The sequence below is a fragment of the Aythya marila genome (genome assembly GCF_965140915.1).
Source record: "Aythya marila genome assembly, chromosome: 3".
In the NCBI taxonomy this organism is placed as follows: Eukaryota; Metazoa; Chordata; class Aves; order Anseriformes; family Anatidae; genus Aythya; species Aythya marila.
Window position 1 is genome coordinate 62,253,114 of NC_139044.1, and position 16,624 is coordinate 62,269,737.

The window sequence follows — 16,624 nt, forward strand, 5'->3', positions numbered from 1 at the left end:
GCAACGCCTAAAAAGGGCATATTAAACCACAACCTTAGTCATAAACCTTGCAGCAGCAAATCAGCGAGGGCCGGGGCGAGCCGCCGCCAGCGAGGCCTGTGGCCGCGCGCACGCCACCGCCGCCAGCAGCGGGTCCCGGCACCGCGCGATATATCCGCCCGAGGAAGTGGGCGTCCCACCTCGCCCCCCGCCTCTCCTCCTCCATCCCCCTCCCATGTCTGACCACCTGTAGGTGTCTCAGAGGAAGCCGACGGGCTCCCACATACTTTCCAGCTACCCTGGGCTTGCTGCATGTGTAAAAATACATCCGTGCGCGCGGAGTACCGGTGTCGAGACTTTTGGCAACGATTAACCTACTTTGAAGCTGGCTGGGCTTTCTTTTTCTCTCCTTTTTAATTTAAAGAGAGAACACACACCTCTGTCCCGTCCTTTCCCCTGCCCTTTCCCTTTCTCCCCCACGCGTGCGCCCCTACTGCACCCACGCGGCGCTGGAAAAAGCCCGTAAGCAGGGCATCGCCGCGGCGGCGTCCTGGGCGCCGGGAGCTGTGGTTTTGAGATTGAACACGTAGCAAAAGAAGTTTTGCCCTTTCGACCAGAATTTTCCATTAGTGATTGAACATGAGTTGGGGGGGGGGGGGAATAAATAAAAAGAGAAATGTCTGTGTTTCCTCTCGTGCTCAGATGGCACAGTACGGCTGAGATAACTTCTCTGCAATAAACTAAGCCCTGGGGAAAAGAGCATACATCGAGGGTTAGAGGTGCCCACCAGGGGGGTTGCCAGCAGCTGGACCTGGTACAGGTGCTCTCCTCGGACATCAGGAGGACACCTCGCCTCTACAGCCTTTGGGTACGTCACTGTCTGCATCAGCCCTTAATAAACAGATAAACCCTCCAAAAACAGCAGCCATGGACAACATAATTGCGATAAATCCCAAATTATTTAAAAAAAAAAAAAAAGTTGCAGGGAACATTTATTTGCTGGAGCTCAGGCAAGGGATCACCACTGTCACACTGCAGGCAACTTTCTGAGGGTCCTCTGGAAACTATTTGCCTGATTTGCATCTTCTGCAACAATGATTTTCCCCTCCCTGAGCTGCTTCAAGGGGGAGGGGCCTGTGGGTGGGGAAAGAGTTAAAAATAAAAACAAACACTGAAAAGCTATTTGTAAACTGCCTCGCTTCAACTCGTGGTTTCTTCAACTGAACAGGGAGTGCACCTGCAGAGCAAGCCAGCGAGGGAGACACCTGCTCTATAAATACAGGGGAGAGCCCTCGCAAGGCTGCCCCTGCTCAATCGCCTCGGGAGGAGGATGCTGATGTACTCATCCTCACAGGAATGAATGTCCCAAATTTCAGGGTGTGGGAGCAAATGGAAGGTAGGGGGTGGAGAGAATGTATTTTTCTTCCTCCAGGAGAACGCGTTGAGTATGATTTCAGCCTTACAACAGCCGCCGCTCAGTCACTGCCCTTACCTTGGTATTTTGAGTTTCAACAAATGCAAGATCTTAGGTGCTTGGTCACCACCAGCTTACCCCACAGCCTCTTGACCAAGCACATACCCGTGCTGTAAGCCACACAGCCACCCTGCCACCTCTGGGTGACCTGAGAGCAGCAGTGCTGGAGATGGAAATAAAGCAATCCTCAAAGCACTGTATGCTCCCGCAAAAAGTGCCTCACACCCCCATTTCTATTCCCTAACCCAGCAAGAACCACTGAGGCTCACAAGGAAAGGACTGGAAACAAAAAGGCGCAGTTTTATTGTGCTCTGGTTCATAATCCAATGAAATGACACAAACTTCTCAAAATTACAAATTACCGCCTTAATGAGGAAAAAAAAAAAAAAAAGCTAATGATGGTGGTGAATCAACCATCACCTGAGTCACACACAGACCATGCTGAATCAAACTGATAGATGCAGCACAGACATCAGCCTTTGTTCATGTCCCCCACCCCAAAATAGCAAAGACGAGTTTCTGAGTAATGCCCTGAAGGTTCAAATCAGAAACCTAAAAGCAAGGCTGGTGTGGGATTTAGCAACAGAGCACCCACTGCAGCTCCCTTCCCTCCTTGCTCCGCCCTCTGCACAGGCTGAAGCACAGCTGCCAGCAATTTCATTAATTTCTCATCCTACAGGGATTCTTGGGCAGTTCTGGTACAGCTTTTGGGTCCCTCCATATGCAATCCCATCCCATTTTTTGTCTGAAATAAGGCACTCATGCAGGTTGGCTCCTGTATGCCTTTCCAACAAACACAGGTCATAGGGAAGCAGGAACAGTCAAGAAAGATCCAAATTCTAGCCCAGCATCAGCCCTGAAAAGTAAAGCTCCAAAGCTGAAAACAAGCCTGAACCAGAAAGGAGTTACTTTTGAAACATGATACTTGCAATCAGTCTAGAGAGACAAGTGCATTAACCACCACCACCGCTGCTGGAAAATCTGCAGGTAATCAGGACGGGCAGGGTCTCCATGGCTGGTGTTCAAATAAGCACCCCCCAAAATGGCTGTTTGCCCAAAGCTTAACCAAGCTACTCAAACTCGCTGGTGCGCAATGTCAGACGGAAAGGAAATTTTCCAAAAGCTGTGATCCTTCATGCTGCAAGTGAAGGTGGGTATCCGGATGTTTCAGGTGTTTACACAAGCTGGAATTTGAGTCTAGAAGCGAAGAAATGCATCTTTCCCTACCTTTCCCTCGAGACCAAATCTGTTTTCTGCTTACTGCGGCAGCAGCAACAGAGCACAACGTATTTCTGCTGTGACACCACCATCCCAAGACAGAAGGTGGCAAGGGCTCACCAGAGCCTGCAAAGAAAGGCTGCTCCTTACCACCTGCTTCTGCATCCTCTCCTTACCACCTGCCTGCTTCTGCATCTTCTCCTTACAGGACTGCATCGTCAAAAAGCGGGGACATCACACCAAAGGGCTGCACCACCCAGTGATTATTGAGGGGTATGAAGATGTCACACAGAGGGATGACATCACTGCCAGAAATGGAGTGAAGTTGGGTGGGGAATAAATAGGTGTCTGCAAAAGAAACAAAGGAAGTGTCTGGCCAGGCAAAGCACCTCTGGTATCAGTGTTTACCACCCCCAGCTCACGCCGCTCCCCCGCGGGATGAAAGTCTCCTTCGCTTTGAATCCTTCTGCTGCTAAGCGCTGCAGCAGGACCTTTCATGTTATTTTAGAGCAGACTGTAAAGACTTTGTTCCTATAAAGTTCTCCTGTGACGTTACTGACCTTGTTACTCTTTACACTACTCCAGTTTCCATGAGAAAGAGAAAAAAAAATAGTTAAATTCTGCAAGTGATTCAAACAAGTACTGTGTTCATCTTCAGAAATGACTGACATCACCTTGAGATCAAAATATCTACCCGATCTCTATAGGAAGGCTTTATAGCTTCGAGTTCTGTATAGTTAACATTTCAACAGCACCATCATTTTTCTCCACACAAAAAAGGAAGATGAAAAGCAACAGAAATATTTGCAGCAGCCAGCTAATACCAGTCCCAGTCTTCCTTGCAAGACCAAGCTACTGTCACTAAATTAGCCTTGATAGCATCACAGTTTGTTGAGGTAGTGAACAACATAAATTAAGAGAGTCGGGGCAGTCAGTGGAGGAGGGAAATACAGAGGCATTATTTATCTGCTGAAAGTAGGAGCTGCAAAGGAAAACAAGAAGAAAAACACTGATTAAGAAACACATGTCATACACAGGCTGGTGTACAACAGAAAACTGGCCCAGTACATTTGCAAGCTTCAGTTTTACTTTAACAAGCAGGGCTAGACACAAAAATTAGGCTGTAGCTACACCACACAGCACGCCAGGTCTTCCTTGCTTTGATCTTACAGAATAGTAAAAAGAAAAAAAATGTTAAAGAGAAAGTTTGGAGATGATTTGAATGATGTTCACAGCTTTTTAAGCTTGGAATTTGGTGGTTAGTGCATTAAGCATTACTCACTTTATGAACAAAGTGGAAAGTTAACACAAATTGGCAGATGACTAACTGTCCAAGAAACAGATTACTGAATGAATCACCGACTCTACTTTTAGCCTAATAATAAGACAAATGAAGAGGAACAAGAAGGGGAAAAAGACAAACAAAAAATTTCCTTGCCGAGTGCTTATATTTGCACCGCCTGTGAACTTCCAGCTATGACAAACTGCGTAACAATTTTATCATTTATCACCAGTTTTACACTCAGGTGAGCTCACTGACATCTCCCACCACTGCTTCGTGCTGTCAGCTCACCGGGGTTTCCGCACGAGGCACGGAGCACCACGTGTAGGAACACCTGTGGGAATCAGAGGGGCTTGGGAGTGAAGTTGAACCCCCAGGTGGAGCCAGAAGCACTTGTTGGGTTACAGGCTCAATGTGTACCTCAGATGCCTGCAGCTGAGCTGAAACACAATTTATGTTTTGCAGTTCGAGAGCAGGACCTGCCCCAAGGTCTGCACGCACTTGCAGTTTTGCTCGTGGAGCTCTCAGAGTACATTAACCTAATGCTCACAGGCAGCACCCAGATTTTCAAACAGCCACCATTGCTTTTGTTCAAGGACACAGGGATGGCAGCCGACCGACGGCCAAGGCCACATATAGTGGTTTGAGCAGAGCCAGGCTGATCGTTGCTCTCCAAAGGCCGCTGCCCTGCTCCCCAGGCCTTACCCAGCTGCTGACTGCACCCTCTCACCATGAAGGATGGGGTTTGACTCCCTCCTTCACCTGAGTGAACAGAAACCAACCAGGGATGCTTTGATCATCTCTTGGACCCCTTCCTCAATGCCTCCAAGGGCACACGCTTGCCATCGTGCCCACAGCGGTAGAAAGGTTTTAGGGAGACCTGAGGGAGCTGGGCTCGGGACGGGTTGCAACCACTTGGTCCAACAAACTATCTCCACGGCCATCAGGCCCCCTCTCACCTCCTGAGTTTAAAATCTGAATTCCCAAGAGCTTGTCACAGACAGGTGACACGACCAGGCCACATCAGGCCAGGAGGAACCAGAATCAGGGGGCAGTTACAAGTCAGGTGTGTATTTGTGAAAGGTGATACTTTTGCATTTTGTTAACGTAAAAGGGAGAGGAAGGCTTGCTTGAGTTTTGTTTTCATCTAACATTCTTTGCAATTGTCTGTTGCAAAGCCAAAATTAAACAGCCCGAGCCTGAACCCAAGCCTCTCATGCCCTGGCAGCAAGCCCTTGCCACCAAGCTGCAGGGTAGATGGGGAACAGGCGGCTCACAGTTTCCTGCAGTACCACCACACTGCGAAAACACGACAGCAGTGACCTTCAGGAGACAGGACACGACACTGTGATGCTTGTCGCACTCTGCTGCAGCCCTAGGACCGCTGAACAGATTTGGGTTTCTTTTGGAACTGTCCCACTCCCTCCCTTCCCCATGTCCCTGCCAGACCCTGCAGTAAATTCAACCAGCAGAAAACTAATTCTATGCACAAAATGAATAATCTTCTGCCAATTTAGCTCTTAATTTAGCTGACCCACTGTAGGACGAGGTAGGCTGAGCACAAGGAGAGGAGATGATGCAGAGCACAATCACAGCTGCAAAATACAGGTAGTGGCAGCGTCTGCCCCCCTTTGCAGGTCCAGCCATCACTGATTTCAGATGCAGGTCCCATTTCCAAGTCAGCCAAGTAGAGAACATGGATGTGATTTAAATGGGCTATTCATTCACCACAACCCTACCCTCACAACATGTCTGATGGCAAGGTTTTCTGAAGATATTCTGAAAGCAGTTCACCAAATCAATGTCCTTTTGAACTCTGAATAACCACCGACACCGTATTTTGCACTCCTAACAGAATATTATTCTGGGAACTTCAGTAAGAGCTGTCCATAAATAAACTCCTTAAGTCGGAAGTTGGCCTTTTCTTCTATACTGATCTGAAAATAGTAAAATCTCTCTCTTATTGTTGCCATGTAACAAACAACTGGATTTTCACATGTTTCAAAGTTATATTTCCACAGGCTTCTGCACCTCTATTTTTAGTGTGCTTTTCCCAGTAAGAAGCAGCCAAAGATTCTCCATCTCAGCCCCGGTTATACAAGAAACTAACAACCATACCCAAGGCATTTCAGCAAAAACCAGATTAAGTATATAAATGTATTTAAACATTAAGTAGTAAAAGCTGCCCACCAATGCTGTGAGAGCTGGGGTAGCTCTAGATTTCCTGAGGATCTGCCCCAGCATGGATTTTTTTTAAAAAAGCTTGCCCTGCTTTTCAAATAGAGTGAGAAATGAAGAACCATCCCATCCTTTTAAGGAATAACTTACTAGTATAAATATTGCACCAGAAGACAAAGTAAACACAGAGGTTTCACAAATGCAGGAATTCTCACTAATATGGAAGAAGAGGTGAGCTCTCCCTCACAATCTGTAAATCTTGCAACAACGCAGATGACTTGAAAGCAGGCAGCATCACTATAAATTAATGCAGCAGGTCAGAACACAGTGACCGGACTACAACTAGAAGTAGAATACCTTGCATAAAAGAATTAAAATTTAATATAGCGTAGCAGCAGGGAGGGCACGCTCTCCTTGTATGAGAACAAACTGACCTGCCATTCTACGAGCTCCAGTTTCAAACAAACTGCAACGTGCAGCAGGGGGTTGCTTTGTTGCACTGGACAGGCAGCATAAAAGATTTCAGCCTTCCAGGTAAACAGCTAAAAGGATGCCAGCACATATGAAAACTATCACTTGGGGGGAAAAAAAAAAAAAGAATTTAATAGATCACTTTCTGATTCGCCTTTTTTTCAGTATCAGTTTCAGTACTGGAAGATGTGCGTTTCCTCCTTGATAATGACACACACGCATCCTGCAGGTTACTGTTGATCCTCCAACTCTTACTTTCTATTTACCTTCCCCTCCAGATGCTGTGACCCCAGTTTAACCAGCAACGTGGGTCACCCAGCAGTATTACCATCCTCTCTTCTTCAGGGTGGGACAGAGTTGGAGACCAACAGCTCGGCAGGACGAGGTACCGTGCCAAGCCTGCCCCACTCTCAACAAGAACAGGTCATATTATCCAGATGCACATCTCTGACATCGAGGCTAAATGTCAGCAGTACCGACCGCAGTGGAAGGCAGAGCACTGAGACAGGAGAGGGGAAGATTTTTGCATCGTAATCAGTGGTACGGCTAGTTTTTTGGGTTTTGTTTTTTTGGAGGGGACGAGATCACTTTCTGTGGTGCAGCAAATCATTAAAGCTTCCATAATTTTTTTTTATTTTAAAAAAAGCTTGAGGTAATATTTTCCAACCTTTCACTAAGAGCAGGGGCCAAAACCACACGTTTTAAAGGTCTTCCACACTTTTATTATTAGAAGTAGAAACCCTACTGATTCTGATGAGTCATTTGTATTGGCGGAAACCAAGAACACCCATTTTCTTCATGTGATACAAAAGCTCTCAATGCGGTTTTCTATTCATTACTGGTCAAAGCAGTTGACTAAAAACAAAACAAGTGACAAGAACTCACCTTTTTGCTATTAAAGGCTGCTTTGTACCAGCTGATTTTGTTTATCACACTTTTAGAGTCACTTATATTTTGCCCTGCTTAAAAAAAAAAAAAAAAGAAAAACACAAACGATGACTGAGGATTTAAACTCAGTAAATCCAGAACTGCAGGAGGATAATTCACTCCGCTTCTGTAAGGGCTTTTGTGATAAGACTGAGAAAGGAAAAGAAAGGAGGGAAGGAAAAAAAAAAAGCACAACAAGAAGATCGGTTAAAAATCCTCAGTCAGCAGAAGCTATCGTTTTCGGATCCTTATGAGTAATCGGAACAGAGTCTGTAAATAAAGAAACAGTTGTACAAGAGTGCAAGTTTTCATCTCCATGCAAATGAAGGAATCCTTTCATGCTAGGGGCCAGGGTTACTGCTGCACGGGGTACGCGCTAGACTATAAGACACGGCAAAATTCTGCAAATTACAGACAGCTAAAATCAGGTTTCTAAAGTCTAATCAGAATTCTTTGCTGGATTTAAAGAAGATTTCTGCTGCAAAAAGGGGTGGAGGGCAGGAGACTGCATGGCTAGTAAATCCCAAGGGAGAATACTACTTGAGTACAGGACTCGCTGTATCCAATGTATCCAAACTGGGAACAATGTTGCAGGGGATTTTTTTTTATTTTTGGTAGATCAGATGTCCCATTCCCCCAAGAAAGAAACAAAACCCAGAGGTTCGGTCCTGCTGACGGCACGTAGCACCCAGACAGGCTTCAAGAGCAACCTCCGCAGAGGCGCAACGTGTTTCCACCCCACGGCGTGCACCCAGCAAACCAGCAGTCTGCCTGACTGCCGGTGTGCTTTGGTGTTACGGGGGAAGAAACCACAGCAAAAGCAGTGACCAGAGAACTGAAAATAACCTCTGAACAACGGATCGGCGCTGACATCCTGCATGCCCGCGCCTCCTATTGTGGATAGTTTACAGCGAGGGGAGCACCAAGCTGCACCAGACACGTGAGTCAGCAAGAGCAGCTCGTAGGAAACTGCTGACATGTTGAATTGCTCTCACATACACTGAGCACACCTACCCACTAAATAAAAAACAGGCTGCATGCAAATCGGGGCAAAGGAACACCTCCACACTTACAGTTCCTGTTTTCCTAGTCCAGGCTTAAATTTTGAAGCGATCACTAATGAAGGAGGGGAAAAAAAACAACAACACGCAATGGTATCAGCTATAATAAGTAGCAGTGATGAAGTCTCAGGGGTCATTTTGCTTTAGTTGCTTTTATTTAAATAGACATAACTGCTTCGTCTCTTTTCAGAAAGGAAAATTGCTGCCCTACAGCCTGGAAGAAGTGCATGGTGACAGGCAGCAAACAGCTCCTGTTCTTCTGAGAGGGGAGACTCCTGAACCCATGCACAAAAACCCACCCGCCCATCCCAGCCTGTCTGCATGTTTCCAAACCTCGGGACCAAAAAGCAAGCTTCCAGCTCCTGTTTTAACTCCCACGAGGGGCAAACGGGCAAATTCCCAAGTTTTTCTGTCCCCGCCAGCTCCTCGAGCATCTTTTCTGTTGACGTAACAGCAGGGAAGGTTATCATTCAAGCTTTAGGCTAATTCTGGAAGCAAACCTCGGAGCTGACCCTTTCCCTGTGAAAGGTGACCAAGAAAAGCGCTCCTCGGGTCCTGGTGACTCTTGCCACCGTCTCCCTCCCCATCCCCTTAACATCATCAGCTGAGACCCCAGGACAGCACAGCGGGTCTTCTTCAGGCTGCCTCTGTCTCTCCTCACACGACAATCAATGCGAGCAGCTTCCAAGCCCGATTTTTGCCGGGTGGAAGTTCTGCCATGCATGTAAACTCACAGCACAAAGGTTTTCCAGAACTTATTACCTTGATCCTTTTTATTTACCTGTTCTGGACACGCGGTTGTTCTTTGATCAATATTATTACTTTTGGTAACTCGGGAGCTTCGAGTCCATCAGCGGCCACAAAGAAATTTGTATGCATTCCACTGCCTGCCTGCTTTAAAATTATAATTCATAGCCCAGCAGAGGCACAGTAAGTAGCACTCTTTTCAATACACTACAAAGATGTTTCTGCCTAACTATAAAGCAAAATGAACACATTGCAACTCAGCTGGCTGTATTCATACATTTTACATCTTCTTGATGCGAGCTTCAAATGAATGCGTAATATTCAGGCAGCTGCCAAGGTTAATGTCTTTTGGCTGAATTTAAAGAAACGATGACCATTTTTTTTTGTAAAGAGCCGAGTAAGCATTTTGAGTGCTATTCTGGAAAACCTTTGGAAATTATTGGGGGTGGAAATCTACTGTCCATTCAGTCACTACAACAAAACCATTTAGGAGCCTCTTCAAATGTCAGTAAAGAAGGACAATGACAGACACTACAAAGGCTCTGCTCCACATTCCCTTAAAGTGTTTGTAGTCAGGAGGAGCCCTGAAAGCAGCAGGAGTAACCTGGACTGACAGCTGAGATTTCAGCTTGAATTCAGATCTCCTTCAACACATTAATGGAACGACTGGTGTATTTCTCCCAACATGCTTCCTCCCAGAAACCACTAATAAAGAGCCATCACACCCCAAACAAGCAGAGATGGAAATTCAGACCTAGAGGTGAAAGATGGGCAGTGTGCATGCCTTCAAACCTAAGTCAGGTTTGCTGAACACTGCAGGTATGTTTATGCCACTTGTAAACTAAGAAGCCATTCAGCTTTGGAGTAAAAAAGCACATCGGGTTTCATTTGAGTATAGATCCTGTGCTCATGCGACCAAAACTGAGATTGCAAGGGGCTGTTCACAAGTCACGCAATAAATGCTACTCAGCTTACACCAATATATTGCCTGTTACACAGAAATGCCATTAGCACCCACATTATTCCTTTGCATATGCTGGTTACACATCTTTTTTCAGCTTCGTGCCACAGACATTCATTAGCTACACTCTAAGAAGTCTCTTTTATTTAATTTAAGTGTGTGTAAAGTCCTGTCCAAAAAGGACATCGAGGTGCACGATGAGGAAACACCTTTCAAGAATGCCCATGAAAAAGACGCGATTGTTGATTTTTATTTTTCCCCCCACGGCTGGCAATTATTTTTAGAGAATACCTTCACGAAAATAACAGGCAATCAGACTGCAGCCTTGCTAAGTAAGACAGCTTCTGCACTTCACAACAGAAAAAAAATCACACAATGAAAGTTTTAGAATACACCAGAGCGAGCAACCTCCATCACATACTCTGCAATACACACTATCCACGTGGAGTTTTATTTTCAGCTCTCCTTGTCGCTAATTGCACGCACACAGAAAGCAATACACCAGATTCCTAGATGGCATGGGGATTTTGTTAAATTCATCAATTCCGATGAGTCTCCAATGCCTTCTTTGATGCCGAAGACTTACCAGAACTTCTTCACGCAGGGAGCCTGCAGTCAGCACCTATTGCTTGGGGCTGGGGCTGTCACTCCGAGCTGGCCACCCATGTGCTATCTCTAGCCCCGCTTCGTGCCCAGCTCAGGAGGGAGAGCTGCCGATCCTCATCCTGCAAAACGACCTCCCGAAAGCAAAGCAGGGAGGAGAGGAGGGCGTCCCACCCACATCGCCAGCGCATCATCCTGCAAGCCTGCAAGGCATTAAAGCCAACAGATGTTCCAGATGTGCCTCCGGGCCAGAAAGGACTGCCAATACCTGTCCCAACACTCCCATCCTGACATGAGGTACCTGCTGATGGACCCGTCGGGATCCGTCAGCACGCGTGCATCACTCGTGCATCTGCTGCCTGCACCTCTCCCACCTGACCCTCCCCACCGTGAAAGTTTCCACGAAAGGCGGCTGTCTGAGCACCAGCTGGCCCAGCATCGCCCGCCGTGCAGCCTTTCTGCCTGGCAGCTCCAACCATCCACCCCGACGGCTGCCCGCTCTTTGAGAACGCCCGCTTGCGGGAAAACCAGACCCGCGATCCTGATTTTCAGTCCTTCCAGCTGGTCCTCCCGCAGCTTTCCTTCCACCGCTCACCTCAGAGCGCCTTCCCAACAGCCTCCGAAGCCGGACAGCCAAAAATGAGGGGGCTCAGCACCAGTCCCCTTCCCCACTCCAGCACCCGGACCCCAGGCGGGTACATGAGGGTGTCAGAGGGGGAATTTTATTTCTGTCTGTCAGATGTCAAGGCTCGTACTGCACTGCTTTAAGGCTGTTGCCACGACAGCCCCGCAGACAGCAGCTGAACACACAACCTTATCATTTCACTCTAGCCACCACGTCCATCACAATCACCTCAAACTCCAGCACTCGCGTACCTGGAGCAGTCCCCATCCCTGAGCACCACCACCCTCTCCCAGCTGCCGAGCATGCCACTGCGATGGCAGAACCTCAGCCCGTAAAAAATCCCTCACTCCAGGCTTCGAACGCCGGATGAAAACACGCACGAGTGCAGCGGCAGTCCCAAAGTCTCAGCAAAACGGGATTTTGCCGTGAAAACACCGACACATCTTCAACTAGAGCCAACGGCGGCAGCGCTGCAGTTTCGCAACCCTTCCCGACATCCCGAAGTGCAATTCTAATACGATGTGGCTCCTGCCCCACGTTTCTTATCGCCACCTGGGAGGAGGAGAGACGCGGCTTTACTCCGGAGCTCCGGCAGCAAGGGCAGAGCGATCCGGCGGCGCCTGAAGCCCGGCACCCGCCGCCTTACAAAAATAGCCTGCTCCACAAAAGGCGAGGCATGATTTCACACTTAGCCTCGCTCACGACAGCCAGCGTCTTCGCAGCTCGCCGCCTTGCCTACACGCTACGCCTTTAATGATCCAAGAAACTGCTAGCGGAGTTCACATCTCTCTCCCTGAACCTATAAAAAAAATAAAAAATAAAAGGGGAAAAGGGGGGGGGGGCACGCTCCCAGCTCCGCGTGTGCCCCATGCTGCAGGTGGAGGGAGCCACGGGGCTGGGTGTCCCGCACATATAGACACCCACGGGTACCCACAGGTGTATATACGTACCCACACACATCTGTACATACCCAGGCACTTCTATACCCACAGATCACACACACACACGCTCATGTACCGCCCGTTACGCAACGCGCCTTCCCTTCTCCCCCACCCCAGCGCTCCCCACCCCGCAGCCCCCCAGGAGCAAGGGGGGAGGAAGAGCCAAGGGGGGGGCACAGGCACAGCCCCCCCCTGCTCCCCCTTTTTGCAGCCTGCCCCCAAATTTACCCCCTCCTCCCTTTCCTCCCCCCCCCCTTTCCCTTCAGGCGGGGACGGGCGCACTCACCTCGCCTCCGCGCAACTTTCGGGGGGTCCCCGCTCGCTGCAGCCGGGTTTGTGATTTTGGGGGGAGGAGGATTTTAGGAAAAGGGGGAGGGGGATTTTAGGAAAAGAGGGGGCTGTCGTGGCTGGGGGGGCGGGTTGGGGAAGGAGGGGGGGGTTTGTTGCAGCTGTTGTTGTTGTCGTTTCGGGGATTGTGGTTAATATTGCCGTGCGCTCACCGAGCTACAGCCTAACCCCCCCCTCCCTCCCTCCCACCCCCCCAAAAAAAAAAAAAAAATATATATATATATAAAATAAAATAAAGGAGGGGGGAGCAAAAAAAAAAAAAAAAAAATCCCCGAGCCAGGCGCTCATCACATGGCGATTGCTTTGAACCAGCTGCTCGCGGAGCCGTGCGGAGAAAAATAAAAAGGGGGGGGGGGAGGGAGGGAAGGGGAAGGAGAGGGAGGGGAGGGAGGCAGCAGGGAACGGGGCGGGAGGGGAGGGGGGGAGCAGCAGCGGCGGCGGCGGCAGCAGCAGCGGCTGCCGGAGCGGCACCGGCGGCAGCGCGGAGGCTGTCGGTGAGGAGGAGGAGGATGAAGAGGAGGAGGAGGAGGTGGAGGAAGGCGGCGCTGCTGCTGCTGCCGCGGCCGCTGCCGCCCCGCTCTGCCCGCGCCCCGCCGCCGCCGCCGCCGCCGCCGCCGCGCGCGCCCCGTCCCGGCGCCGCCCCCGCCCCGGCCCCGGCCCCTCTCAATCGCCGCATTGTTGACATTCGCGGGCTGACGTCACCGCCGCCCCGCCCCGGCTCTCCCATTCACAACAAGGGGCTTACGCCAGCGGCGCAGCGCCCGCCCCGCCCCGCCCCGCCCCGCTCCGCTCCTTGCCCCGCCGCTACGCACCGCGGGCTGCGCGCGGGCGCTCCGCGAATAGCGGCCGGCGGGGACGCCCCGCCTCAACAGCCCCCCCCCTCCCCGCCTCCGGACGGCGGCGCATGCGCGGTGCGCTCTGCCCCCCCTCCCCATTGCCTGTCAGCGTGTGTGTGTGTGTGTGTGTGCCGCCGGACCCCGCGCGGGGGGCTGCCGCGGGGGGCTCTGGGAGTTGTAGTCCGCCGCCATGTCTGGCGTGGCCCCCTCTCCTCTCAACCCGAGGGGCAATCCCGGGGTGGGAAACGAACCCCAAAAGGCACGAAACCCACCCCGGTTCAGCCGGAGGTGCCCCCTGCAGCCCCTACCCACCAGCAGGGCCCGCAGGTCCCCTCAGGGCAGGACCCCCAGTGCAAAATGAGCGAGGACACCCTGACCCTGAGGTGGGCAGGGAGCCCTGGGGGCTGCTGCTAAACAGCGAGGTTAAAAACAAAAACAAAAACAAAAACAAAAACAAAAACAAACAAGTGGTGCACAGCAAAAACGTCTCTGGAGACATCTGTCCTTCAAGGGTGTCGGGCAACGGAACGGTTAGGGTAGCCTGGGTCTTGAAGAAGCAGCAGCAGTTGCAGCCAGTGAAGGGTGATGGAGAGCTGCTCAGGAACTGACACCCGCACGCCTTATTTTTTCCCATGTTTATGTCAGCTCTCGCCGTGTATTTGCATCCCGTTCCCCCCTTTCATACACAGGCAGGTGACACGTAATGTTTTCTGTATCCTCTCCGAGGGAGGAGCAGTTCCTGTGGCATTTGTTGTGCCAATGCCTCCTGAAATTGCAGCTACCTGCCTGAGACTACCTGCGTTCTTCAAAGTCTGCCTAATTACACAAAAGTATGCAAAGACTGCGTCAACACAAAATCAACTCTTCATATGTCCCGTCAAACACATCGCCACTTTTCAAAAGCACAGGTCTCCCCCGGCTTGCGTTTTATGTGCCAGCTTGCATTTTATGTGGCTGCCCGCTTGTGTAAAGTGAAAAGCCTTCTCGTTTGGTAGCATTTTACCCCCACTTTTCATAGCTACCCATGGCTGGAGAACAGCACCCCGCTGCAGACTTTGACACATAACCATAAATGTCCTTTTCCAAGTGACGTTCGTATAAAGCGTTGCTCGCAAGAGCCACTTCGGTTCTGGTTCTGCAGACATATGTAGTGTTGAGACACGTGAAAAGCCCCACAGTGTACTTGTCGTGTGTTTGAGCACTAGCAAGGCTGAGTCTCCTTGTTGCCTTGTTTTTCCTAGAGACACGAAAATAGCTTTGTATTGGCATGAGAGATAAAAATACTATATTCAGAAAGGCTCAGATAAAAATAAGTCATGCAGCATTTGTAATGCTTTAGCTAGTGCTTTACATGCCCATTATGTCACCGCACTCAAAGTGCACACGCTCTGGTATTTACAACACGCTACACGGGATCCAGCCCCAGGTATGTCAAAGCTGGTCAAACAGAAAACTCAGCAAAAAAAAAAAAAAAAAAGCATAAACCTCTGCCCATAGCATACATTCCTGAAAAGCACGGTAATTGCCATTTATCTTCCCGTCTGTCATTTTGAAATGAATGTTACTGTTTGACTTAAAATGAGCTTAAAGTGGAAACTTGTCCCTTTTAGATCGTACAGTTCTTTTTACTCTGTGATACAATTTCCAGTGTTTTCAGTGTGAACCAGATCAGGCTGCTACAGGACGGAAATCGGCACAGAGGAATCAAAACCAGAGCCAAATAGGAATTGGGCAGATCAGCATTTTGAAATCTCACCAAGCACCTGTATCTAGCTTTTGGTACATAAATACTGTTAATAATTTTGTGACCATTTCTTAATGGAAGACACCGTTCAGATTCCTGTACATCATTCAGATCATGATTTTATTATACAGTCTGTTGGGTCTGTAGGTTTTACATGAGAGAACTGAGGAAGTACTGACAGAGTTGATTTTCAAAGATAAAAGGAACTTTACACTAACTGAACAAGACCTACCATTTTAAAATGCTATTCTTATATCCTGCATTTTACGTTTTCATGCATTTGCTTCTTAATACACCCCCAAACTGCTTATATTCCAGTAGCACATCCAGTCTGATCGTGTTTCAGTTGCAATCAACTATCTTCACACCTCAACTTTTGTATATGTAACTATTTCTGGACCATTTTTCTTGAAGTACAGCCAAACATATTCCAGACAAATACGACTTTTTGGAGAGATGTCTTATATGATCTCTCAAAATGATCACCAATTTGTTGAGCAATGATGACAAAATGAGGTGAGAGTAAATGTGGAGAAGTGCAACGTAGAAGTTATCCCAGGAAGACTTCAGGGAAAATTCACCCAGAATGCCGTAATGCCATCCTCAAGAAAAGGCTGCCTTGATACATTTTACAGCCGGCTTCAGCTCAACTTTATGGATGTAGTTCCTTACTATGTATTACCTTTACCAATGTCTTAATTAGGCGGTTTCCCCACAGCTCCATGACCTCATCCCTTTAGAGAGGACTGCCTGGCTGAGCTTGTGGCACTTGACCTACTTTCCACTATTTTCTTTGTGGATAACATGAAACTTTCCAGAATATTTAAATTATGGATGCCTATTTCAGTCATGTTTCATATGTCTATTTAAAAGATTTTAAATGAATACAATATTGTAAAACATGTCCCAACATCCCTTTCTGAGATCTCATTTGCATATCAGTCTTGTAACTTGAGTAGTCTTAATAGTGCCACTTGTTGGAGAGCTCTGTGTATTGCAAGATATTTCAATCACATTTTTTAAAAGAAATTGCTTTTTCCTGGTAACAAGTAATTCTTAATTTAAAGTGCTACAGGAAGAGATGAAAATGCGCAGAACAACTTTTGTTGCAGTCTCATCTTCAACCACAGTGACCCAAAGACTCTATGAATGAGCAACACATTAGTAGGCTCAAAATCTTATGCAACTCCATCTTTATAGTGGTAATGAAAGAGTGAGAAAGGAAAATA

General features: G+C 48.5%; 1 protein-coding gene across 2 annotated transcripts in view; it reads right to left on the bottom strand.

Annotated features, from left to right (window-relative positions):
- The window catches only part of BACH2 (BTB domain and CNC homolog 2), a 188,823-nt gene extending 175,802 nt beyond the window's left edge, over nt 1-13,021 (bottom strand). For both annotated transcript variants that reach the window (XM_082756344.1, XM_082756343.1), the window contains exon 1: nt 12,754-13,021. The gene's annotated coding sequence lies outside the window, so the exon portion shown is untranslated. The remainder of the gene's footprint in view (nt 1-12,753) is intronic.
- Nucleotides 13,022-16,624: the final 3,603 nt, after the last annotated feature.